The 20,326-nt window shown below is 36.9% G+C and overlaps 1 pseudogene; it reads left to right on the top strand.

The window, feature by feature from the left end:
• The first annotated feature begins 1,695 nt into the window (after positions 1–1,695).
• LOC140176700 (uncharacterized) lies at positions 1,696–6,581 on the top strand (annotated as a pseudogene).
• The last annotated feature ends 13,745 nt before the right edge of the window (positions 6,582–20,326 follow it).

Genomic DNA, 20,326 nt, shown 5'->3' with positions numbered 1-20,326 from the left:
AGAAGCTCAAAGAGAGCTTTGGAAACTTGGCAACACTTATGCCTATGGAGTTACATCAAGTTCTAACCAAGGAAGAATGGGCAAGGCCCATTGGGCTAAGTCAGGACAGCAAGAAGCCCAATAATACTTTTCAAATTCAATAGAAGGCATAATTTATTATTAATTTTTGAATTTTTAGGCATTTATTTTCGTTTTTTGTTGTTGTTAGAGTTTGTTGGAAAATTTGATTTACTTTTGATTTGCTTAGTAATATTTTTAGGGATTTTAAATTTAAATTAAAACCTGATCTATTCTAATAAGATCAAATCTGATTTAAATTAGTTATCATATCTTTAGGATTTTAAAATTTAAATCAAATCTGATCTAATCCAATAAGATCAAATCTAATTTAAATTAGTTATCTTATCTTATCTTTTAGCTAGTTTGTTTGGGGTCTATTTAAACACCTTCTGGTGAGACAATTTACATAACTTTGATGAACAAATTTCAGTTGATTTTAAGCACATTTTATTGTGTGAAAAGTGAGGTGAGTGATTTGCTTCGCTTGTTGTATGAGGAAGATTGAAGGATCCAACACTAAGGTGATCTGCATGGTAGTTTCTTTCAGTTTTCATCCCTCTGATCTAGGTTGTCAAGGACAAGTTCTTTGAAGATCTAGTAGGAAATCCTTTTCGGTGACCTAGGTTGCTAAGAACAGGTATTTTAGAGGTCTAGTAGGAAAACCTTTATCTATCTTTTATATTTTTGCTATGTCTCTTTATGCCAATAAATTTCTCTTCTTGATGCCATTCTTTTCTTGCCCTCTTCCATTAGGATTTTAATACTTTGAATGTATTAAACCCCAATTAAATTCTTATCATCTGGTATCAGTTACAGGTTATAGGTAAATTCCTATTTATCTGTACGATCCAAAATTTTGTTTAGTCTCTTTATTTTTCTCTTCAATTTCTGCAAATTTACTTTAGAATTTCAAAAAAAAAAATGAAAATTTCTTCCTTAAATTCTGTTACTGCAATTTTTGTTTATTCAAGTTAAGCAAAAAAAAAAAAAAAAGAAGTAAAAAAAAACATTTAAAAAAAACATAATAAAAAAAATTAAATTTTCCCTTTGTTTTATCCTTTCAAAATTTCTTTGGGTTTCAATTAGGATTCAATTTTGCTAGTTTTTGTCATCCTAGTATCACTTTTTGTTTCCTTTGTCACATACTTTAATTGTCTTCTTGTCAAGTTGAACGTCTCTATCATTTAGATTATTTTAGTTTGGTGTCTCAATTCCTCATCTCCCAAAGTGCAACTTGTTAAAGTAATTCAAAAGTGAAAAAAGGCAAGGGTGGTGAGCTCAACAGAGGGTAAAAGCCACGTATTGAGTGAAACACGAGTGTCCTACTCCGAGTGATATACGTAAGAAGAGTGTTGTAAGGTCTTTTCTTTTACAGTTTCATTGATGGCTAACAATGAAGGGAACCCCGATCCACAACTAACTTTCCGCGTCGACGCACTTGCTAGCATCCTTACAAGGATTGAACAACGTCTTGATGACATGGATTTCCGAATTAACTCTTTTTCTCCTAGGCGAATAGCACGGTCACGAGAATCTGTTCATAACGATTCTACGGAGTCTGAGGAGGAGACTTCATCCAGATCCCGGCATCATAGATAACCAGCAATTGTTGATAATAACCTTAATGCTATCAAGATGTGCATCCCAAAATTTAAAGGCAGAAGTGACCCTGAGGCGTCCCTGGAATGGGAACGAAAGGTGGAGCTCTTATTTCAGTGTCATAACTACTCTGATGTGAAAAAGGTAAGACTAGCAGCTGTAGAATTCTCGGATTATGCCTTGTCTGGTGGGCCGAGCTGGACAAACAGAAGAGGCGGAATGGAAAACCACCAATTCTGTCCTGGGAGAAGATGAAGAAGGTCATGCGATAACAGTTTGTCCCTTCTTACTACTACAGGGAGCTACATCAATGGCTCCAATGATTATACCAAGGTTCTAAGTCTGTAGATGAGTATCATAAGGAGATGGAGATGCTGCTAATCCAAGCAAATATTGAGGAGGAGTTTGAGGCTACTATGGCACGTTTCTTGAGTGGGCTGAATCAAGACATTGCAAATATTGTAGAACATCACTCATTTGTGAATATGGAAGACTTGGTGAACCTAGCTATCAAGGTGGAAAGACAGCAAAAGGCAAAGGAACTGCGTAATTCTTCTAACTCTACTTCAAGGTGGGATTCGAGAGGTGCTAATTTCAGGGAGAAGACTGGATCCAAACCTACCGAATCAAAGGAGAAGCCTACAGAGCAGCATAGAAAGACGCACACGCCTAAACCTCCTGCACGACATTGTGATATTACCTGCTTTAAGTGCCACAGATTAGGCCATTTTGCTTGCAAGTGTCCAAATAAAAGGACCGTAGTCATTAAAGCAAATGATATTTTCTCAGAATCTGATAACTCAGATGGGTATGAGGACATGCCACATGCGGATGATGCTACAGATAATGAATATATAGTTGAGTATGCTGTTAGTGGAGAGACCCTTGTTACTAGGCAAATCTTAAATGTACAAGCCAAGGACGATCGTTTAGAATAGCGAGAGAACATCTTTCATACAAAAGTTTTATTGGGAGGTAAGGTTGGACTCATGATCATTGATGCTAGAAGTCATACAAACATTGCTAGCTCTACTTTGTTCACAAAATTGGGGTTGAAATGCACCAAACACCCTAACCCTTACAAACTGTTGTGGCTAAGTGATATTGGTGAATTGAAGGTTATGAAGCAAGCCCACATACAGTTCTCTATTGGGAGATATAGTGATGAGGTCCTTTGTGACGTGGTTCCCATGCAGGCTTGTCATCTACTCTTAGGCCGTTCATGGCAGTATGATAGAAGGGTGGTCCATGATGGTTTCATAAACCGATACTCCTTTACTTATCTTGGGAAAAAGATTACCCTTGCAGCTTTGACACCTGAAGAAGTGTACCTGGAGCAACTGAACATGCGTAAATCTACTAAAGAGTCTTTAGGATGTGAGAAAATTGAAAAACAAGAGGGTAAAGAGAGGGCTTTGAGAGACAAAACATGTTAGAAAAAGAGTCAGGGTCTGAGTGAAAAAGAGTTCTAAAAGAGAAAAATCTGTGGAGAGTGAGAGTGCTCACATAATATGTTTTTATGCAAAAGAGAGGGATCTGAAGTATGCTAGTTTGGAAAAAAAAAGCATTGATGTTGGTGCGATTTAGAGAGTCTTTACTTTCTACCATTGAAACTAACCATGACCTGCCTGGTGCTTTTATTTCACTCTTGCAGGAGTTTGGCGATGTCTTTCCAGATGAGATGTCCTCAGGTTTACCTCCGTTATGAGGCAATGAACATCAGCTTGACTTTGTCCCTGGATCAAGCATTCCTAACCGTCCAGCTTACCGGACTAATCCTGAGAAGACAAAGGAACTCCAACGGCAAGTCGAGGACTTTTTGGCTAAGGGTTTTGTGAGAGAAAGCATGAGTCCTTGTGCTGTTCCGGTACTGTTGGTGCCCAAGAAGGATGGATCATGGAGGATGTGTGTTGACTGCAGAGCTGTAAACAAGATTACGGTAAAGTATCACCATTCTATTCCTAGACTTGATGATATGCTTGATGAATTGCATGGTTCTGTTATTTTTACTAAAATAGATTTAAGGAGTGGTTATCATCAAATATGAATGAAACTTGGTGATGAATGGAAAACAACTTTCAAAACTAAATATGGTTTGTATGAGTGGTTAGTTATGCCATTTGGTTTGACTAATGCACCTAGTACACTCATGAGACTAATGAATCATGTTTTGTGAGAGTTTTTAGGTAAATTTGTGGTTGTTTATTTTGATGATATCCTTATCTACAGTAAATGTCTTGATGATCATATTTTGCATGTTCAATCTGTTTTAGAGGTACTTAGAAAAGAAAAATTATATGCTAATCTCCAAAAGTGCTCATTCTGTCTTAGTAAAGTCGTATTCCTATGCTTTGTGATAAGTTCTGCAGGGATTGAGGTAGATGACGAGAAGGTGAAGGCTATTAGAGAATGGCCCACACCTCAGAGTGTCTCTGATGTTAGAAGTTTTCATGGTCTTGCGGGTTTTTATCGGAGGTTTGTTAAAGATTTTTCTACTATTGATGCACCTTTAACTGAAATCATCAAGAAACATGTCAACTTTAAATGGGATCAGGAACAAGAACTTGCCTTTAACACCTTGAAAGAATTATTGTGTTCTGCCCACATTCTTATTTTACCGGATTTTTCTAAAACTTTTGAAATCGAATGTGATGCTTCCGGAATTGGTATAGGTGCTATTTTGATGCAGGAAAAGTGAGCAATTGCCTATTTCAGTGAGAAGTTGAATGGAGCCCATCTCAACTACTCAACTTATGATAAAGAGCTTTATGCCTTGGTGAGAGCTTTGGAAGTGTGGCAGCATTATTTGCTACCTAAGGAATTTGTGGTACATACTGACCATGAATCCCTCAAACACTTGAAGGCCAAGGGAAGCTGAACAAGAAACATGCAAAATGGATAGAATTCCTTGAATCCTTTCCATATGTAATCGCCTATAAGCAAGGTAAAGTGAATGTAGTTGCTAATGCATTATCTAGAAGGTATTCCTTAATCACAACCCTTACTTCTAAGCTGTTATGTTTTGAGTGTATGAAGGAATTGTATGCAACTGATTCTACTTTTGCCTCTATCTATGCTGCATGTGAACATAGTGCATATAACAAATTCTATAAGCATGATGGCTTTCTTTTTCGGGGTAATAGGACTTGTGTACCTACTTGTTCTATTAGGGAGTTACTTGTTCTAGAATCACATAGTGGGGGTTTGATGGGTCATTTTAGTGTGCATAAGACTTTGGATATTTTATCTGAGCATTTTTACTGGCCCCACATGCGTAAAGATGTTGAAAATTTTTGTGCTAAATGCATTGCATGTAAACAAGCTAAATCTAAGTCTTTACCACATGGTTTGTATACTCCTTTCCTGTTCCTGTGCATCCATGGGTTGATATTTCTATGGATTTTGTTCTTGGTTTTCCTAGAACTAGGAGAGGTCGAGATAGAATTTTTGTTGTGGTAGATAGATTTAGTAAAATGGCTCATTTCATTGCTTGCCATAAAACTGATGATGCCACAAATATTGCTGACCTATTCTTTAGAGAAGTTGTGCGCTTACATGGTGTACCCCAAACTATTGTTTCTGATCGTGATGTCAAATTCTTAAGTCACTTTTGGAAAGTTTTGTGGAGTAAGTTGGGAACAAAATTGTTATACTCAACTACTTGTCACCCTCAAACTGATGGTCAAACTGAAGTGGTAAATAGGACATTGGGAACCTTGTTGCGTGCTGTTGTTGGTAAGAATTTGAAAACTTGGGAAGATTGTTTACCTTTTATTGAGTTTGCTTATAACAGGACAATCCATTCTTCCACTGGTTTTTTGCCCTTTGAACTTGTCTATGGTTTTAATCCTCTAACTTTCTTAGATTTAATGCCTTTACCTTTGAGTGATCTTATTAGCTTAGATGGAGCAAACAAGGCTGAGAAAGTTAAAGCAATACATGCAAAGGCTCGTGACCTAATTGAGAGGAAGAACAAAGCCACGGCTAAAAGGATTAACAAGAGCCGAAAGCATATAGTCTTCGAACTAGGAGATTGGGTTTGGGTACAATTGAGGAAGGAAAAATTCCCTACTCAGAGGAAGTCTAAACTTGATGCTTGAGGGGATGGCCCATTCCAAGTGCTTGAGAAGATCAATGACAACACCTACAAGATTGACCTACCAGGTGAGTATAATGTCTTTGCTACTTTCAATATTTCTGATCTCTCTCCTTTTGATATGGACACAGATTCGAGGACAAATCTTTTTGAGGAAGGAGGGAATGATACATGCTCAGAAAGACAACTGGGGCATTCTAAAACAAAAGGACATAATAGAAATTTCACACTTCTAGAGGGCCCCATCACTAGAGCACGTGCAAAGAAGCTCAAAGAGAGCTTTGAAAACTTGGCAGCACTCATGCATATGGTGTTACATCAAGTTCTAACCAAGGAAGAATGGGCAAGGCCCATTGGGCTAAGTCAGGACAGCAAGAATCCCAATAATGCTTTTCAAATTCAATGGAAGGCATACTTTATTATTAATTTTTGATTTTTAGGCATTTATTTTTGTTTGTTTTGTTGTTAGAGTTTGTTGGAAGATTTGATTTACTTTTGATTTGCTTAGTAGTATTTTTAGAGATTTTAAATTTAAATCAAAATCTGATCTAATCTAATAAGATCAAATCTGATTTAAATTAGTTATCATATCTTTAGGATTTTAAAATTTAAATCAAATCTGATCTAATCCAATAAGATCAAATCTGATTTAAATTAGTTATCATATCTTATCTTTTAGCTAGGTTGTTCAGGGTCTATTTAAACACCTTCTGGTGAGATAATTTACATAACTTTGATGAACAAATTTCAGTTGCTTTTAAGCACGTTTTATTGTGTGAGAAGTGAGGTGAGTGATTTGCTTCGCTTGTTGCATGAGGAAGATTGAAGGATCCAACACTAAGGTAATCTGCGTGGTAGTTTCTTTTAGTTTTCGTCCCTCTGATCTAGGTTGTTAAGGACAAGTTCTTTGAAGGTCTAGTAGGGAATCCTTTCCGGTGACCTAGGTTGCTAAGAACAGGTATCTTAGAAGTCTAGTAGGAAAACCTTTATCTATCTTTTTATGTTTCCGCTGTGTCTCTTTAAGCCAATAAATTCCTCTTCTTGATGCCATCCTTTTCTTGCCCCCTTCCATTAGGATTTTAATACTTTGAATGTATTAAACCCCAATTAAATTCTTATCATACTTGAATTTCCTCAGAGCCTTGAAAGAGGAATGAGGAAATCATGCTAGAAATTCTTTCTCATGTTGGATTAGGTTGGGGGTTGGATGGATATAATGACATGTAATCCTACCAGTACTTTGATCTATGAAGGTGTGTGGTATAATCATTGACCAAGCTTCATCTCTTCCCATGAGCAATTAGATCAAAGAATTGGCAATTGTTCAAGCTTAGAGAGATCGGATTGCCAAGGAATTGGGATCCAATCACCTAAGATTTCCAAGTAGATCAATGAATGCATTGATTAAGAAAGAGATGAGAATGAACTTGATCCGGACGATTGCAATATCTCTTGATCACAATGTTCATTTTATTTTTAGTTCTTACATTTACTTTATAGTCATTTACTTTTCTGCACTTTACATTTCCTGCACTTTTCTTGCCATTTTACTTTTCTGCACTTTATAGTTTTTGTTTACATTCATGCAATTTACATTTTCTGTTTGATTATCACTCCAATATGAACCGTCTAACTAGGTTAATTATCAACCATTGTTTGCTTAATCTGTTAATCCTCGTGGGATCGACCTCACTCTTTTGTGAGTTTTATTACTTGATACGACCCGGTGCACTTGCCGGTAGTTATTGCGGAAATAATTTTTTTCCGTATCAACCCTTTCTAGCTATAGGACGGACCCTTATTGACGTTCAAAAAGGAGAAGTAACCCTGAGAGTCAACGAGGATAAGTTCGTGCTAAATGCTGTCAAAGCTATGTAGCATCCAAACACTCCAGAGGAGCGCATGGGTATTGATATCATTGATTCCCTAGTGGAAGAAGTGAACATGGTTGAGAGACTCAAAGAAGAGCTGAATGACATCTTTTATGATGCCTAGCCTGATTTAGAGGAGCTAGAGGTAACAAAGGAGCCTTTGAAAACTCCTAAGGAAGAGGATAAGTCCCCTAAACTCGAGCTCAAGCCATTACCATCATCCTTGAAATATGCATTTCTTGGAGATGAGGATACTTATCCTGTGATTATAAGCTCTGCTTTAGAACCACAGGAAGAAAAAGCACTAATCCAAGTGCTAAAGACACACAAGAAAGCTCTTGGGTGGACAATCAGTGACCTTAAGGGCATTAGCCCTACCCAATGCATGCACAAGATCCTGCTGGAGGATGACGCCAAACCAGTGATGCAACCACAAAGGCGACTGAATCCAGCCATGAAGGAAGTGGTGCAAAAAAAAGTCATAAAATTTTGGGAGGCTGGGATTATTTATCCCATTTCTGACAGCCCCTAGGTGAGTCCTGTCCAAGTTGTTCCCAAAAAAAAGGCATGACAGTGGTTCATAATGAAAAAAATGAACTGATTTCCACAAGAACAGTTACAGGGTCACGTATGTGTATTGACTACAGAAGGCTCAATAATGCCACCAGAAAGGATCATTTTCCTTTACCATTTATAGACCAAATACTGGAGAGACTGGCGGGTCATGCATTCTACTGCTTTTTGGATGGCTATTCAGGCTATAATCAAATTGTAGTAGATCCTTAGGACCAAGAAAAAACATCATTTACATGGCCATATGGCGTGTTTGCTTATAGGCGAATGCCATTTGGCATGTGCAATGCACCAGCAACCTTTCAAAGGTGTATGCTCTCTATTTTCTCTGACATGGTGAAAAATTTCTTGAAGTATTCATGGATGACTTTTCCATCTTTGGAGACTCATTTGACTCCTGCCTTGACCATCTAGCCCTAGTTCTCAAATGTTGTCAAGAGACAAACCTAGTTTTAAATTGGGAGAAATGCACTTTATGGTGACTAAAGGGATTGTTCTCGGGCATCAGATCTCGAACAAGGGAATAGAAGTGGATCAAGATAAGGTGGAGGTAATTGAACGATTACCACCACCAACTAATGTTAAGGCAATCAGAAGTTTTCTGGGCCTATAGGAGGTTTATAAAAGATTTCTCTGAAATTGCAAAACCCCTGTGGAACTTATTAGCTACTGACACTCCGTTTGTCTTTGACCAAGAGTGTCTGAATGCCTTTGAAACTCTGAAGGCGAAGCTTACCACAGCACCTGTCATTTCTGCACCCAACTGGGACTTACCATTCGAACTAATGTGTGATGCCAGTGACCATGCCATTGGTGCAGTTCTGGGGCAGAGACAGGACAATCTTCTGCATGTCATTTATTATGCCAGTCATGTTCTAAATGACGCACAAAAGAACTATACTACCATAGAGAAGGAATTGCTTGCAGTGGTTTATCCCATTGACAAGTTCAGATCCTATTTAATAGGATCTAAGGTCATTATCTACTCTGACCTTGCTGCTCTTAAATATCTCCTCACCAAGCAAGATTCTTAGCTTAGGCTGATAAGATGGGTACTACTCCTGCAAGAGTTTGATATAGAAATTAGAGACAGAAAAGGGTCAGAAAACCAGGTAGCTGACCACTTGTCTCGGATTGAACCAGTAGAAGGGACATCTCCTCCCTCTACTGAGGTGTCTGAAACCTTACCGGATGAGCAACTCTTTGCCATTCGGATGACACCCTGGTTCGCAGACATTGCGAACTACAATGCTATAAGGTTCATCCCCAAGGAATACAGTAGGCATCAAGCTCGAAAACTCATTCATGATGCGAGGTACTACTTGTGGGATGAACCGTATCTCTTTAAGAGATTCTCGGATGGGATAATCCGCCGCTGTGTGTCTGAAGAAGAGGCACATAAAATTCTATGGCATTGCCATGGCTCCGACTATGGAGGACACTTTGGTAGTGAGCGAACAACCACAAAGGTTCTCCAAAGTAGTTTCTACTAGCCCACACTGTTTAAGGATTCCCGAGAGTTTCTCTGTCATTGTGACAATTGCCAAAGGGTTGGCAATCTCCCTCATGGTCACGACATGCCTCAGCAAGGAATCCTAGAGATTGAGCTGTTTGATGTATGGGGTATAGACTTCATGGGTCCTTTCCCACCTTCGTACTCAAACACCTATATTCTCGTGGCAGTGGATTATGTGTCTAAATGGGTTGAAGCAATTGCATTACCCACAAATGGTACTACAGTAGTGATGAAGTTCCTACAGAAGAACACCTTCACTAGGTTTGGTGTCCCTCGGACACTGATCAGTGATGGAAGAACTCATTTCTGCGACAAACAGCTTGACTCTATGCTGAACCAATATGGAGTTCGCCATAAAGTGGCCACCCCATATCACCCACAGACAAATGGGCAGGCTGGGGTCTCAAATAGAGAACTAAAGAGAATCCTGGAAAGGATGGTGAACACCTCTAGAAAGGATTAGGCAAGAAAGCTTGATGATGTACTCTGGGCATACAGAACAGCTTTCAAAACCCCTATAGGAACGTCACCTTACCAATTGGTGTATAGGAAGGCGTGCCACCTGCTAGTAGAGCTAGAACACAAGGCTTACTGGGAAACCTGACTCCTAAACCTTGATGCAAAGGCAGTAGGAGAGAAGAGGTTACTCCAGCTAAACGAGTTGGATGAATTCCGATTGGCTGCATTTGAAAATGCAAAAATTTATAAAGAAAGGGCCAAGAAGTGGCATGACAGAAAGATATCTTCCAGAGTCTTTGAACCTGGACAGAGAGTTATTCTCTTCAACTCTAGACTGAAGCTCTTCCCTGGAAAGCTCAAGCCACGACGGACAGGACCTTTCCTGATCACTAATGTATCATCCTATGGTCATATAGAACTCTAGAGTAATTACTCTAATAAATAATTTACTGTTAATGGCCAGAGAGTGAAACATTACTTGGGTGGTGAAATTGAGCAAGAGGAATCCACCCTATTACTCACATAAACATAGCACAGTCCAGCTAAACGACAGTAAAGAAGAACTTGTTGGGAGGCAACCCAACCATAATTAAAGTTATTTTTGTTTTTATTACATATATTTCAATTATATTTGTTTAATTTTCATAATTGTTTCTTTAGGTTTGTGATCATGTGCAGTAGTTTAAACAGAAGCAGAGACAGTCAGAACTAAAATCAGAGGCCCTCAAGGTGTAGCAATCCTGGCATTGAACGCCAGCCAGGGAGCACTGGATGGGCATTCAACGCCCTAAAGGGAGGAAGCAAGGCTGGCGTTGAACGCCAGACAGGGAGCACTGGTTGGGCGTTTAGCGCCCAGGAGGAGCACACAACTAGCGTTGAATGCCAGAATAGGGACATTTTGGGCGTTTAACGCCCAACAAGGGTTAGGGAAGTTTTTGACTTGTTCAAAACTTATCTTTTCCAAATCTTATCTTTTTAATCATATCTTCTAAACAAGATTCTTTCAATCATCATCTTTTAATTTCAAATTCCTTTCAAATTTACAATCTTTTTTAATCTTTTTCAATTCTTTTTCAAATATCTTTCAAAATTTCATATCTTTTATTAAACTTTAAAATCTTTTTCATACCTTCTATCTTATCTTTTTATCATTTTCATATCTTTTGATTTTAAAACTTATCTTTTTCTATCTTTTACCAAAATGTGAATCATATCTTCTTTATCTTTTATCTACTTAATTTCGGAAACCCACCCTCCCCTCCCTATATAAAATTCACCCCACACACTCCCTCATCCAAACTCAATTCGAATCCCTCTCCTCTTCTTCATCTTCTTTCTTTTCTTTTGCTCGAGGACGAGCAAACCTTTTACGTTTGGTGTGGAAAAAGCCTTGCCTTCTCACACCATTCAAATTTCATGGCTCCAAAAAGCACAAAACCCACTTCAAGAAGCAAAGAAGACAACTAAATAGCTATTTTCAAACCTTTCAGATTCTATACCAAGCAACATGAAGAACATTATTACAAAATAATGTGCAAAAGGACAGTGATCCTGGAGGCTAGATTTGAATTAAAAGAAGATAAATATCCGGAGATCTAAGAGCAGATTCAAAAGAGAGGTTGGGAGATCCTGGCCGACCCTGAGATCAATGTTGGAATAACAATGATCCATGAATTCTATGCAAATCTATGGATGACAGATAAGCAAAAGATAGTTGGACAATGGTTCCAAAATTTTCGCCCCATGGTTCGGGGAAAGACTCTCTATTTTCATCTTGATAAGGTGAGAGAGATCTTTAAATTACCCCCACAAAGGGATGATCAATAATCCTTTAATAGGAGGGTGATGGCTAACCCCAAGCTGGATCAGATTCTAGAAGACATATGTCTACCTGGAACTCAATGGATCAATAACACAAAAGGAAAACCAAACCAACTGAGGAGGTTGGATCTCAAACTAGTTGCTAGGGATTGGTTGGATTTTATTGGGTGTTCCATACTCCCTACTAGTAACCGTTCTGAAGTCAACATTAGAAGAGCGGTGATGATTCATTGCATCCTGATAGGGAATGAGGTGGAGGTCCACCAATTAATCCCCTTTGAGCTGTAAAAGGTTGCAAACAGGATGTCAACTCAAGCCAAGTTGGCCTATCCAAACCTTATCTTTACTTATACAAAGAGGCTGGAGTCCTGATTAACAGAGACTCATGAATCCCAGTAGATGGCCCAATCACCAAGCAAGTGATGGAAAGCGCCAGACCACCAGATGATCATCCCAAGAGGAAGACACCTGAGCCTCTTCAGACGCAAGAGGTCCCTCTAATTGAATATTAGACCCAGTTGGAAGCATTTGTTGCACCACCTTGGATCAATTAAGAGAGGAACAAAAAGACCAGACTAGCATGCTTTGCAAACTGATCAAGGAACAAGAGAAGTAGGGGCGTGAACTAGTAGAGCTGAAGCATAAGAAGTTATCCCCTGAAGAGCCTAACGCCTCCCATGACTAAGGTGGTTGAGTCCTACCCCCTATTCCTGTGCTTATTCTAATTCTTATTTCTTATGTTTAGATTTACATGATCACTAGTAACGTTTAAGTTTTTGTTTTTTAATTTAAGAATTGCATGAGCAGTATTAGAATTTAAGTTTCTATTTTCCAATTAGCTATAAAATGTTCCTCTTATCATCTTATTGAACTTGAATAAAATTTTGACTTTTTTTAGAAGTCGTAAAGATGCATGAATTTAGAGTATATAATGAGAATAGTTCAATTATGTTGATGTAGTGGCATTGATTTTATTTTCTGAATGCATGAATAAATAGTTCATGTTTGATGTTGGAGTTAAGAATGTTGGCTCTTGAAAGAATGATGAAAAAGGAGAAGTATTATTGGTAATCTGAAAAATCCAAAAAAAAAATTGATTCTTGAAGAAAGAAAAAGCACCAAAAAGAAAAATGAGAAAAAAGAGAGAGAAGAGAAAGCAGAAAAAGAAAGAAAAAGAAAAAGACAATAGCTCTTTAAACCAAAAGGCAAGAGCAAGGATCCAAAGTAAAAAGAGTGTGCTTAAGAGCTCTGGACACCACTGGCTAGGGATTCTAGCAAAGCTGAATCACAATCCAATTGGGTTCACCCAGTTAAGTGTCTGTGGCGTTTATGTATTCGGTGGTAATACTGGAAAACAAAGCGCTTTGGGTCATGGCCAAGACTCAAAAGAAGCTATGTTCAAGAATGAAAAAGAACTGAACTAGGAGAGTCAATAATATCATCTGGATTCTGAGTTCCTAAAGATGCCAATTATTCTGAGCTTCAAAGGATAGTGAGATGCCAAAACTATTCAGAAGCAAAAAACTACTAGTCCCGCTCATCTAATTGAAACTGAGCTTCATTGAGAACTCTTAGATTTATTGTATCCTCTTCTTCTTTTTATCCTACTATTTGGTTGCTTGGGGACAAGCAACAGTTTAAGTTTGGTGTTCTGATGAGCGGATATTTTATACGCTTTTTGGCATTATTTTCATATAGTTTTTATTATGTTTTGTTTAAGTTTTATTATATTTTCATATGTTTTAGTGCAAAATTAATATTTTTGGATTCTACTTTGAGTTTGTATGTTTTATGATGATTTCAGGTATTTTCTAATTGAAATTAAGGAGTTTTGAAAAAAGTCTGATTCAGAGACAGAGAAAGGACTGCAGATGCTGTCACGATTTGACCTCTGTGCACTCGAAGGAGCATTTCCGGAGCTACAGACATCTAAATGGTGCACTCGCAATGGCTATGGAAAGCTAACATCCAGGGCTTTCCAGAAATATATAATAGTTTATACTTTGCTTTGGAAATGAAGGTCCAAAACTGGCATTCAACGCAAGCCACCAGCCCCATTCCTGGCGTCCAATGCCTAAAAGGGGGGTAGCTGGCATCCAACGCCCATTCAGGAGTCCAAAGCTGGCGTTGGACACCCAAAAGGGAGCACTAGCTTGTGGCTTCACTTAAGCTCAGTCAAAACACTCACCAAGTGGGCCCAGATAGTGGATTTTCGCACTACATGACTAGTTTATCTTATTTCTGTAATCCTTAGTTATTAGATTAGTATATATAGGAGAAGATCAACCTTGTTTAGGATCTTCTTCCTCCACCATTCGAATTTTATTATTTCTGTAAGCTATGAGTCACTAACCTCCTAGGTTAAGTGACAATCTGATTTCTATCGGTAAAGAAATTCACAAATATATAATCGCGTTGTAAGTATAGTTTCTAAACCAACAGAGAATCCTTTCATACAAAAGTTTGGTTGTCACAAGTAACAAAACCCAATAAAATTTATAACCGAAGTATTCAAACCTCGGGTCGTATTCTCAAGGAATTGGAGGGAAGTATGATTTATTATTGGTTATGTAAAAAGATATATTTTTGGGTTTTTGAAATAAGGAGCAAGTAATTTAATTGACAAGAAAAATAAATTAATAATTATAAAATAAACTCTTGGCAAGGTATGAGAATTAGAAGTCCTATCCTAGTTATCCTTATCAACGGTGATGAGAATTGGGTTTTAATCCCGCTTAGTTAAGTCAAGTGGACTAATTAGCTTGATCCTTAAGTCCTAGTCAATCCCTGTAGGAAGACTATCTTTAGAGCGATCTAGATCAATTAGTAATCTACCAATATCAACCACTGCTTTATTTGATAACTCAAGCGTCACCAATTACTTAACCAGAGCCAAAAGGGAAGAGAATCTACTTGAATGAAAATAATTTGTATAAATCGAAAGCATTCATAGCATAAATAAAACAATCTTATAACTGAAATACCTCAAATTATATTAAATAGAATATTCAAATCTAACATGGAAAAGTTCATAAATTAAATTGGAAAAATAAATAAAAGGAACATTGAACCTGGAACTCAGAAGAAATTGTAAGTTGAAATAATAAGAAATCCTAATTCCTTTAAGAGGAATCCTAATCCTAAATCCTAAGAGAGAGGAGAGAGCCTCTCTCTCTCTAAAACTACATCTAAATTATGAAAAGTGAAATATGAGTCATCTCCCTTCATTCCTCCACTTTGCAGCCTTTAATCTGTGTTTTCAGGGCTTGAAACTGGGCCGGAAATAGCCCAGAAATCGCTGGGACCGAATTCAAACACGTGCAGGTCGCTGAAATTTCTGCAGAACGATGGGTCCGCATGATTCACGCGTGCGCGTCATTTTGCTGTATGGCTACTATAGCGAATTATATATTAAATTGAAGCCCTGGATGTTAGATTTCCAACGAAACTGGAACCGCCTCATTTGGACCTTTGTAGTTCAAGTTATGACCGTTTTAGTGCGAGAGGGTCAGGCTGACAGCTTTACAGTTCCTTCAACTTCTTGTATTCCTTCCACTTTTGCATGCTTCCTTTCCATCCTCCAAGCCATTCCTGCCCTGTAATCTCTAAAAACACTTAATACACATATCAAGGTATCGAATGGTAATAAGAGAAGATTAAACATATCAAAATTAAGACCAAAGAAGCATGTTTTCAATCATAGCACAAAATCAGGAAGGAAAACGTAAAACCATGCAATTAGTATGAATAAGTGAGTAAATAGTTGATAAAAACCACTCAATTGAGCACAAGATAAACCATAAAACAGTGGTTTATCATTAAGGTTAGGAGCTTTCTTGATTCTTATGGATTAATAATATCACTACTTTACTTCAATCTATGCTTGATTCTATTCTAAGATGTATCTTCGTTCTTGATGAGCGGATAATTTATACCATTTTTGGCAATATTTTTACATAGTTTTTAGCATGTTTTAGTTACTTTTTATTATATTTTTATTAGTTTTTATGAAAAAATTACATTTCTAGACTTTACTATGATTTTGTGTATTTTTCTGTGATTTCAGGTATTTTCGGGCTGAAATTGAGGGACCTGAGCAAATATCTGATTCAGAGGCTGAAAAAGGACTGCAGATGCTGTTGGATTCTGACCCTCCTGTACTCGAAGTGGATTTTCTGGCGCTACCGAAGTTCAATTGGCACGATCTCAATTGCGTTGGAAAGTAGACATCTTGGGCTTTCCAGAAATATATAATAGTATATACTTTACCCAAGATTTGATAGCCCAAACTGGCGCTAAAAGCCAGCCAAAAACTTTCTGGCGTTGCCAAAAACTTTCTGGCGTAAAACGCCAGAACTGGCACCAAAACTGGAGTTAAACGCCCAAACTGGCACCCAAGCTGGCGTTTAACTCCAAGAACAGCCTATGCACGTGAAAGCTTCAATGCTCAGCCCAAGCACACACCAAGTGGGCCTCGGAAGTGGATTTCTGCACTATCTGCACTTAGTTACTTATTTTCTGTAAACCCTAGTAACTAGTTTAGTATAAATAGCAATTTTTACTATTGTATTCGACGATCTTTTATCGTACTTTAGAGACCATTGTTCACGTTTTGGAGGCTGGCCTCATGGCCATGCCTAGACCTTCTTCACTTATGTATTTTCTACGGTGGAGTTTCTACACCTCATAGATTAAGGTGTGGAGCTCTGCTGTTCTTCATGAATTAATATAATTACTACTGTTTTTCTATTCAATCACGATTAATTCTATTCTAAGATACTCACTCGTACTTTAATCTGGAGAATGATATGATCCATGACACTTATCATTATTCTCAATTCTATGAACGCGTGCCTGATAACCACTTCCGTTCTATCTGAGCTCAACGTAGTCATTGGGCGACAGCTTGAGTGTGTATCTCTTGGATCTCTCATCCACCCACCAAGTCCGTGAGATCAGAATCTTTGTAGTAGAGACTAGAACCATTAGCAACATTTCTGAGATCCAAAAAGTCTAAACCTTGTCTGTGGTATTCCGAGTAGGATCTGGAAAGGGATGACTGTGACGAGCTTTAAACTTGCGAATGTTGGGTGCAGTGACAGTGTACAAAAGAACAAGGGTCCTATTCCGACGCTAGAAGGAACCGACAGATGATTAGCCGTGTGGTAGCTGTACTTGGTATTTTTCATCCGAGACGAGAAATTCGACAGTTGATTAGCGGTGCAGAGATCGTACCTGGTATTTTTCATCCGAGAGGATCATACAGCTTGCCATGGAAGGGAGCACGCATGATTGGAAGAAGACAATAGGGAAGCAGAGGTTCAGAAGCAACAAAGCATCTCCAAACGCTTATCTGAAATTCCCACCAATGAATCACATAAGTATCTCTATCTTATTTTATGTTTTATTTATCTTTTAATTATCAAAACTTCATAACCATTTGAATCCGCCTAACTGAGATTTACAAGATGACCATAGCTTGCTTCAAGCCGACAATCTCCGTGAGATTGACCCTTACTCACATAAGGTATTACTTGGACGACCCAGTGCACTTGCTGGTTAGTTGTGCGGAGTTGTGAAAAGTGTGAATCACAATTTTGTGCAGCAAGTTTTTGGCGCCGTTGCCGGAGATTGTTTGAGTTTGGACAACTGACGGTTCATCTTGTTGCTTAGATTAGGTACTTTTATTTTATGTTTAAGCTTTTTATTTTTAATTTTCAAAAAATTCAAAAAAAAATGTGTTCTTCAGAATTTTTAAGAATGAATTCTAGAGCTTCATGAGATATGTTGAAACCTGGCTGGCTGTTAAGCCATGTCTAAACTTTTGGACTGAGGTTTTCACTTTCCATTGTAAAGAGGACATGCTTGTATGTGTTATGTTAAAGCTTGGCTGGCTATTTGGCCATGTCTAATTCTTTTGGACCGGAGCTTTAGAATAATATTGCATGAGCCTTTGGATTCTCAATTAAAATTCTGTGCTAAAGCTTGGCTGGCCATTGGCCATGTCTAATTCTTTTGGACCGAAGTTTTAGACTAACATTGGCCATGTCTAATCCTTTGGAATTCTTATTAAAAATTTTGAATTTTTTTATTTTCTTTTTCAAAAAAAAAAAAATAAAAAAAATACAAAAAAAATTTAATAAAATCATAAAACCGAAAAAAAAAATTTTGTGTTTCTTGTTTGAGTCTTGTGTCAAATTTTAAGTTTGGTGTCAATTGCATGTTTTTTAATTTTTCTTAAATTTTCGAAAATATAAGCATTGAGTTCTTCTTTGATCTTCAAGTTGTTCTTGATGATTTTCCTTGTTTAATATTGTGATTTTCTTGTTTTGTGTCTTTTCTTATTTTTCATATGCATTTTCGAATTCCTAGAGTCTAAACATTAAAAATTTCTAAGTTTGGTATCTTGCATGTGTTTCTTTTCTTAAAAATTTTCAAAAATATGTTCTTGATGTTCATCATGATCTTCAAAGTGTTCTTGGTGTTCATCTTGACATTCAAAGTGTTCTTGCATGCATTATTTGTTTTGATCTTAAATTTTTATGTTTTGTTTTATTTTTGTTGTTTAATGAGGAAAGAGAAAAACAACAAAAATAATCTTTCCTCATTAATTAAAAAAAATCAAAAATAATATCTTTCCCTTATTTTGCTCATAAATTTCGAAATTTTGGGTTGACTTAGTAAAAATTTTTTAAAAATTTAGTTGTTTCTTGTTAGTCAAGCCAAAATTTCAATTTAAAAATTCTATCTTTTCAATTCTTTTTCAAAATCAAATTTTTTTCATTTTTCTTTCATTTTTTTCGAAAACTTTCCAAAAATTAATTTTCGAAATCTTTTTCTTAATTTTATTTCATAAATTTCGAAATTATTGCTAACATTTAATGTTTTGATTCAAAAATTTTAAATTTGTTACTTTCTTGTTAAGAAAGGTTCAATCTTTAAATTCTAGAATCATATCTTTTAGTTTCTTGTTAGTCAAGTCATCAACTTTAATTTTCAAAATTAAATCTTTTTAAATTTCTTTTTCAAATCTTTTTCAAAATAAATTTCAATAATATCTTTTTCAAAACTTAATTTCAAAATTTTTTTCTAACTTCTTATCTTTTCAAAATTGATTTTCAAATCTTTTTCAATTAACCCCTTGACTTGTTTGTTTTGATTTTTAAAAAAAGTTTATTAATTCCTATCTTTTTCAAAACCACTTAACTACTTCTCTCTCTCTAATTTTCGAAAATCACTAACCACTTTTTCAAAATTCTTTTTAATTAACTAATTGTTTTAAATTCTAATTTTATTTTATTTATTTTAATAATATCAAATTCTAACTTATAATTAAAATAAAAAAAATATTTTTCTTTTGTTTTAATTAAAAATTCGAATACACACTTTTTCTCATCTCTTTTTATTTATTTTATTTAATTACTAACACTTCTCTTCTTCTTAAAATTCGAACCCTCTCCCTCTCTCTTGTTCGAATTCTTCTTCTTCTCCCTTCTTCATTCTATTTCTTCTATTCTTCTACTCACATAAAGGAATCTCTATACTGTGACATAGAGAATTTCTCTTCTTTTCTGTTATCTTCTTTTTCATATGAGCAGGAACAAGGATAAGAACATTCTTGTTGACGCTGATCCTAAACCTGAAAGGACTCTGAAAAGGAAGTTAAGAGAAGCTAAAGCACAAAACTCTTGAGAGGACCTAACAGAAATTTTCGAAAAAGAAGAAGACATGGCTGCCGAAAATAACAACAATGGTGGAGATGCAAGGAAGGTGCTTGGTGACTTTACTGCACCAACTTCTGACTTCTATGGAAGAAGCATCTCAATTCCTGCAATTGGAGCAAACAACTTTGAGCTTAAGCCTCAATTAGTTTCTCTAATGCAACGGAATTGCAAGTTTCATAGTCTTCCATTGGAAGATCCTCATCAATTCTTAGCTGAATTCTTGAAAATCTGTGACACTGTTAAGACCAATGGGGCTAATCCTGAGGTCTACAGACTTATGCTTTTCCCCTTTGCTGTAAGAGACAGAGCTAGGATATGGTTGGACTCACAACCTAAAGAAAGCCTGAAATCTTGGAAAAAGTTGGTCAATGCTTTCTTGGCCAAATTCTTTCCACCTCAAATGTTGAGCAAGCTTAGAGTGGAAGTCCAAACCTTCAAACAGAAGAAAGGTGAATCCCTCTATGAAGCTTGGGAAAGATACAAGCAATTGCTTAGAAGGTGTCCTTCTGACATGCTTTCAGAATGGAGCATCTTATGTATATTCTATGATGGTCTGTCTGAATTGTCCAAGATGTCATTGGACCACTCTCCTGGTGGGTCTCTTCAT

This window comes from Arachis hypogaea, chromosome 12, assembly GCF_003086295.3.
Source record: "Arachis hypogaea cultivar Tifrunner chromosome 12, arahy.Tifrunner.gnm2.J5K5, whole genome shotgun sequence".
NCBI lineage: Eukaryota > Viridiplantae > Streptophyta > Magnoliopsida > Fabales > Fabaceae > Arachis > Arachis hypogaea.
Note: the sequence above shows the minus strand (reverse complement) of the source record. Positions and strands in the feature narration are given on the sequence as shown.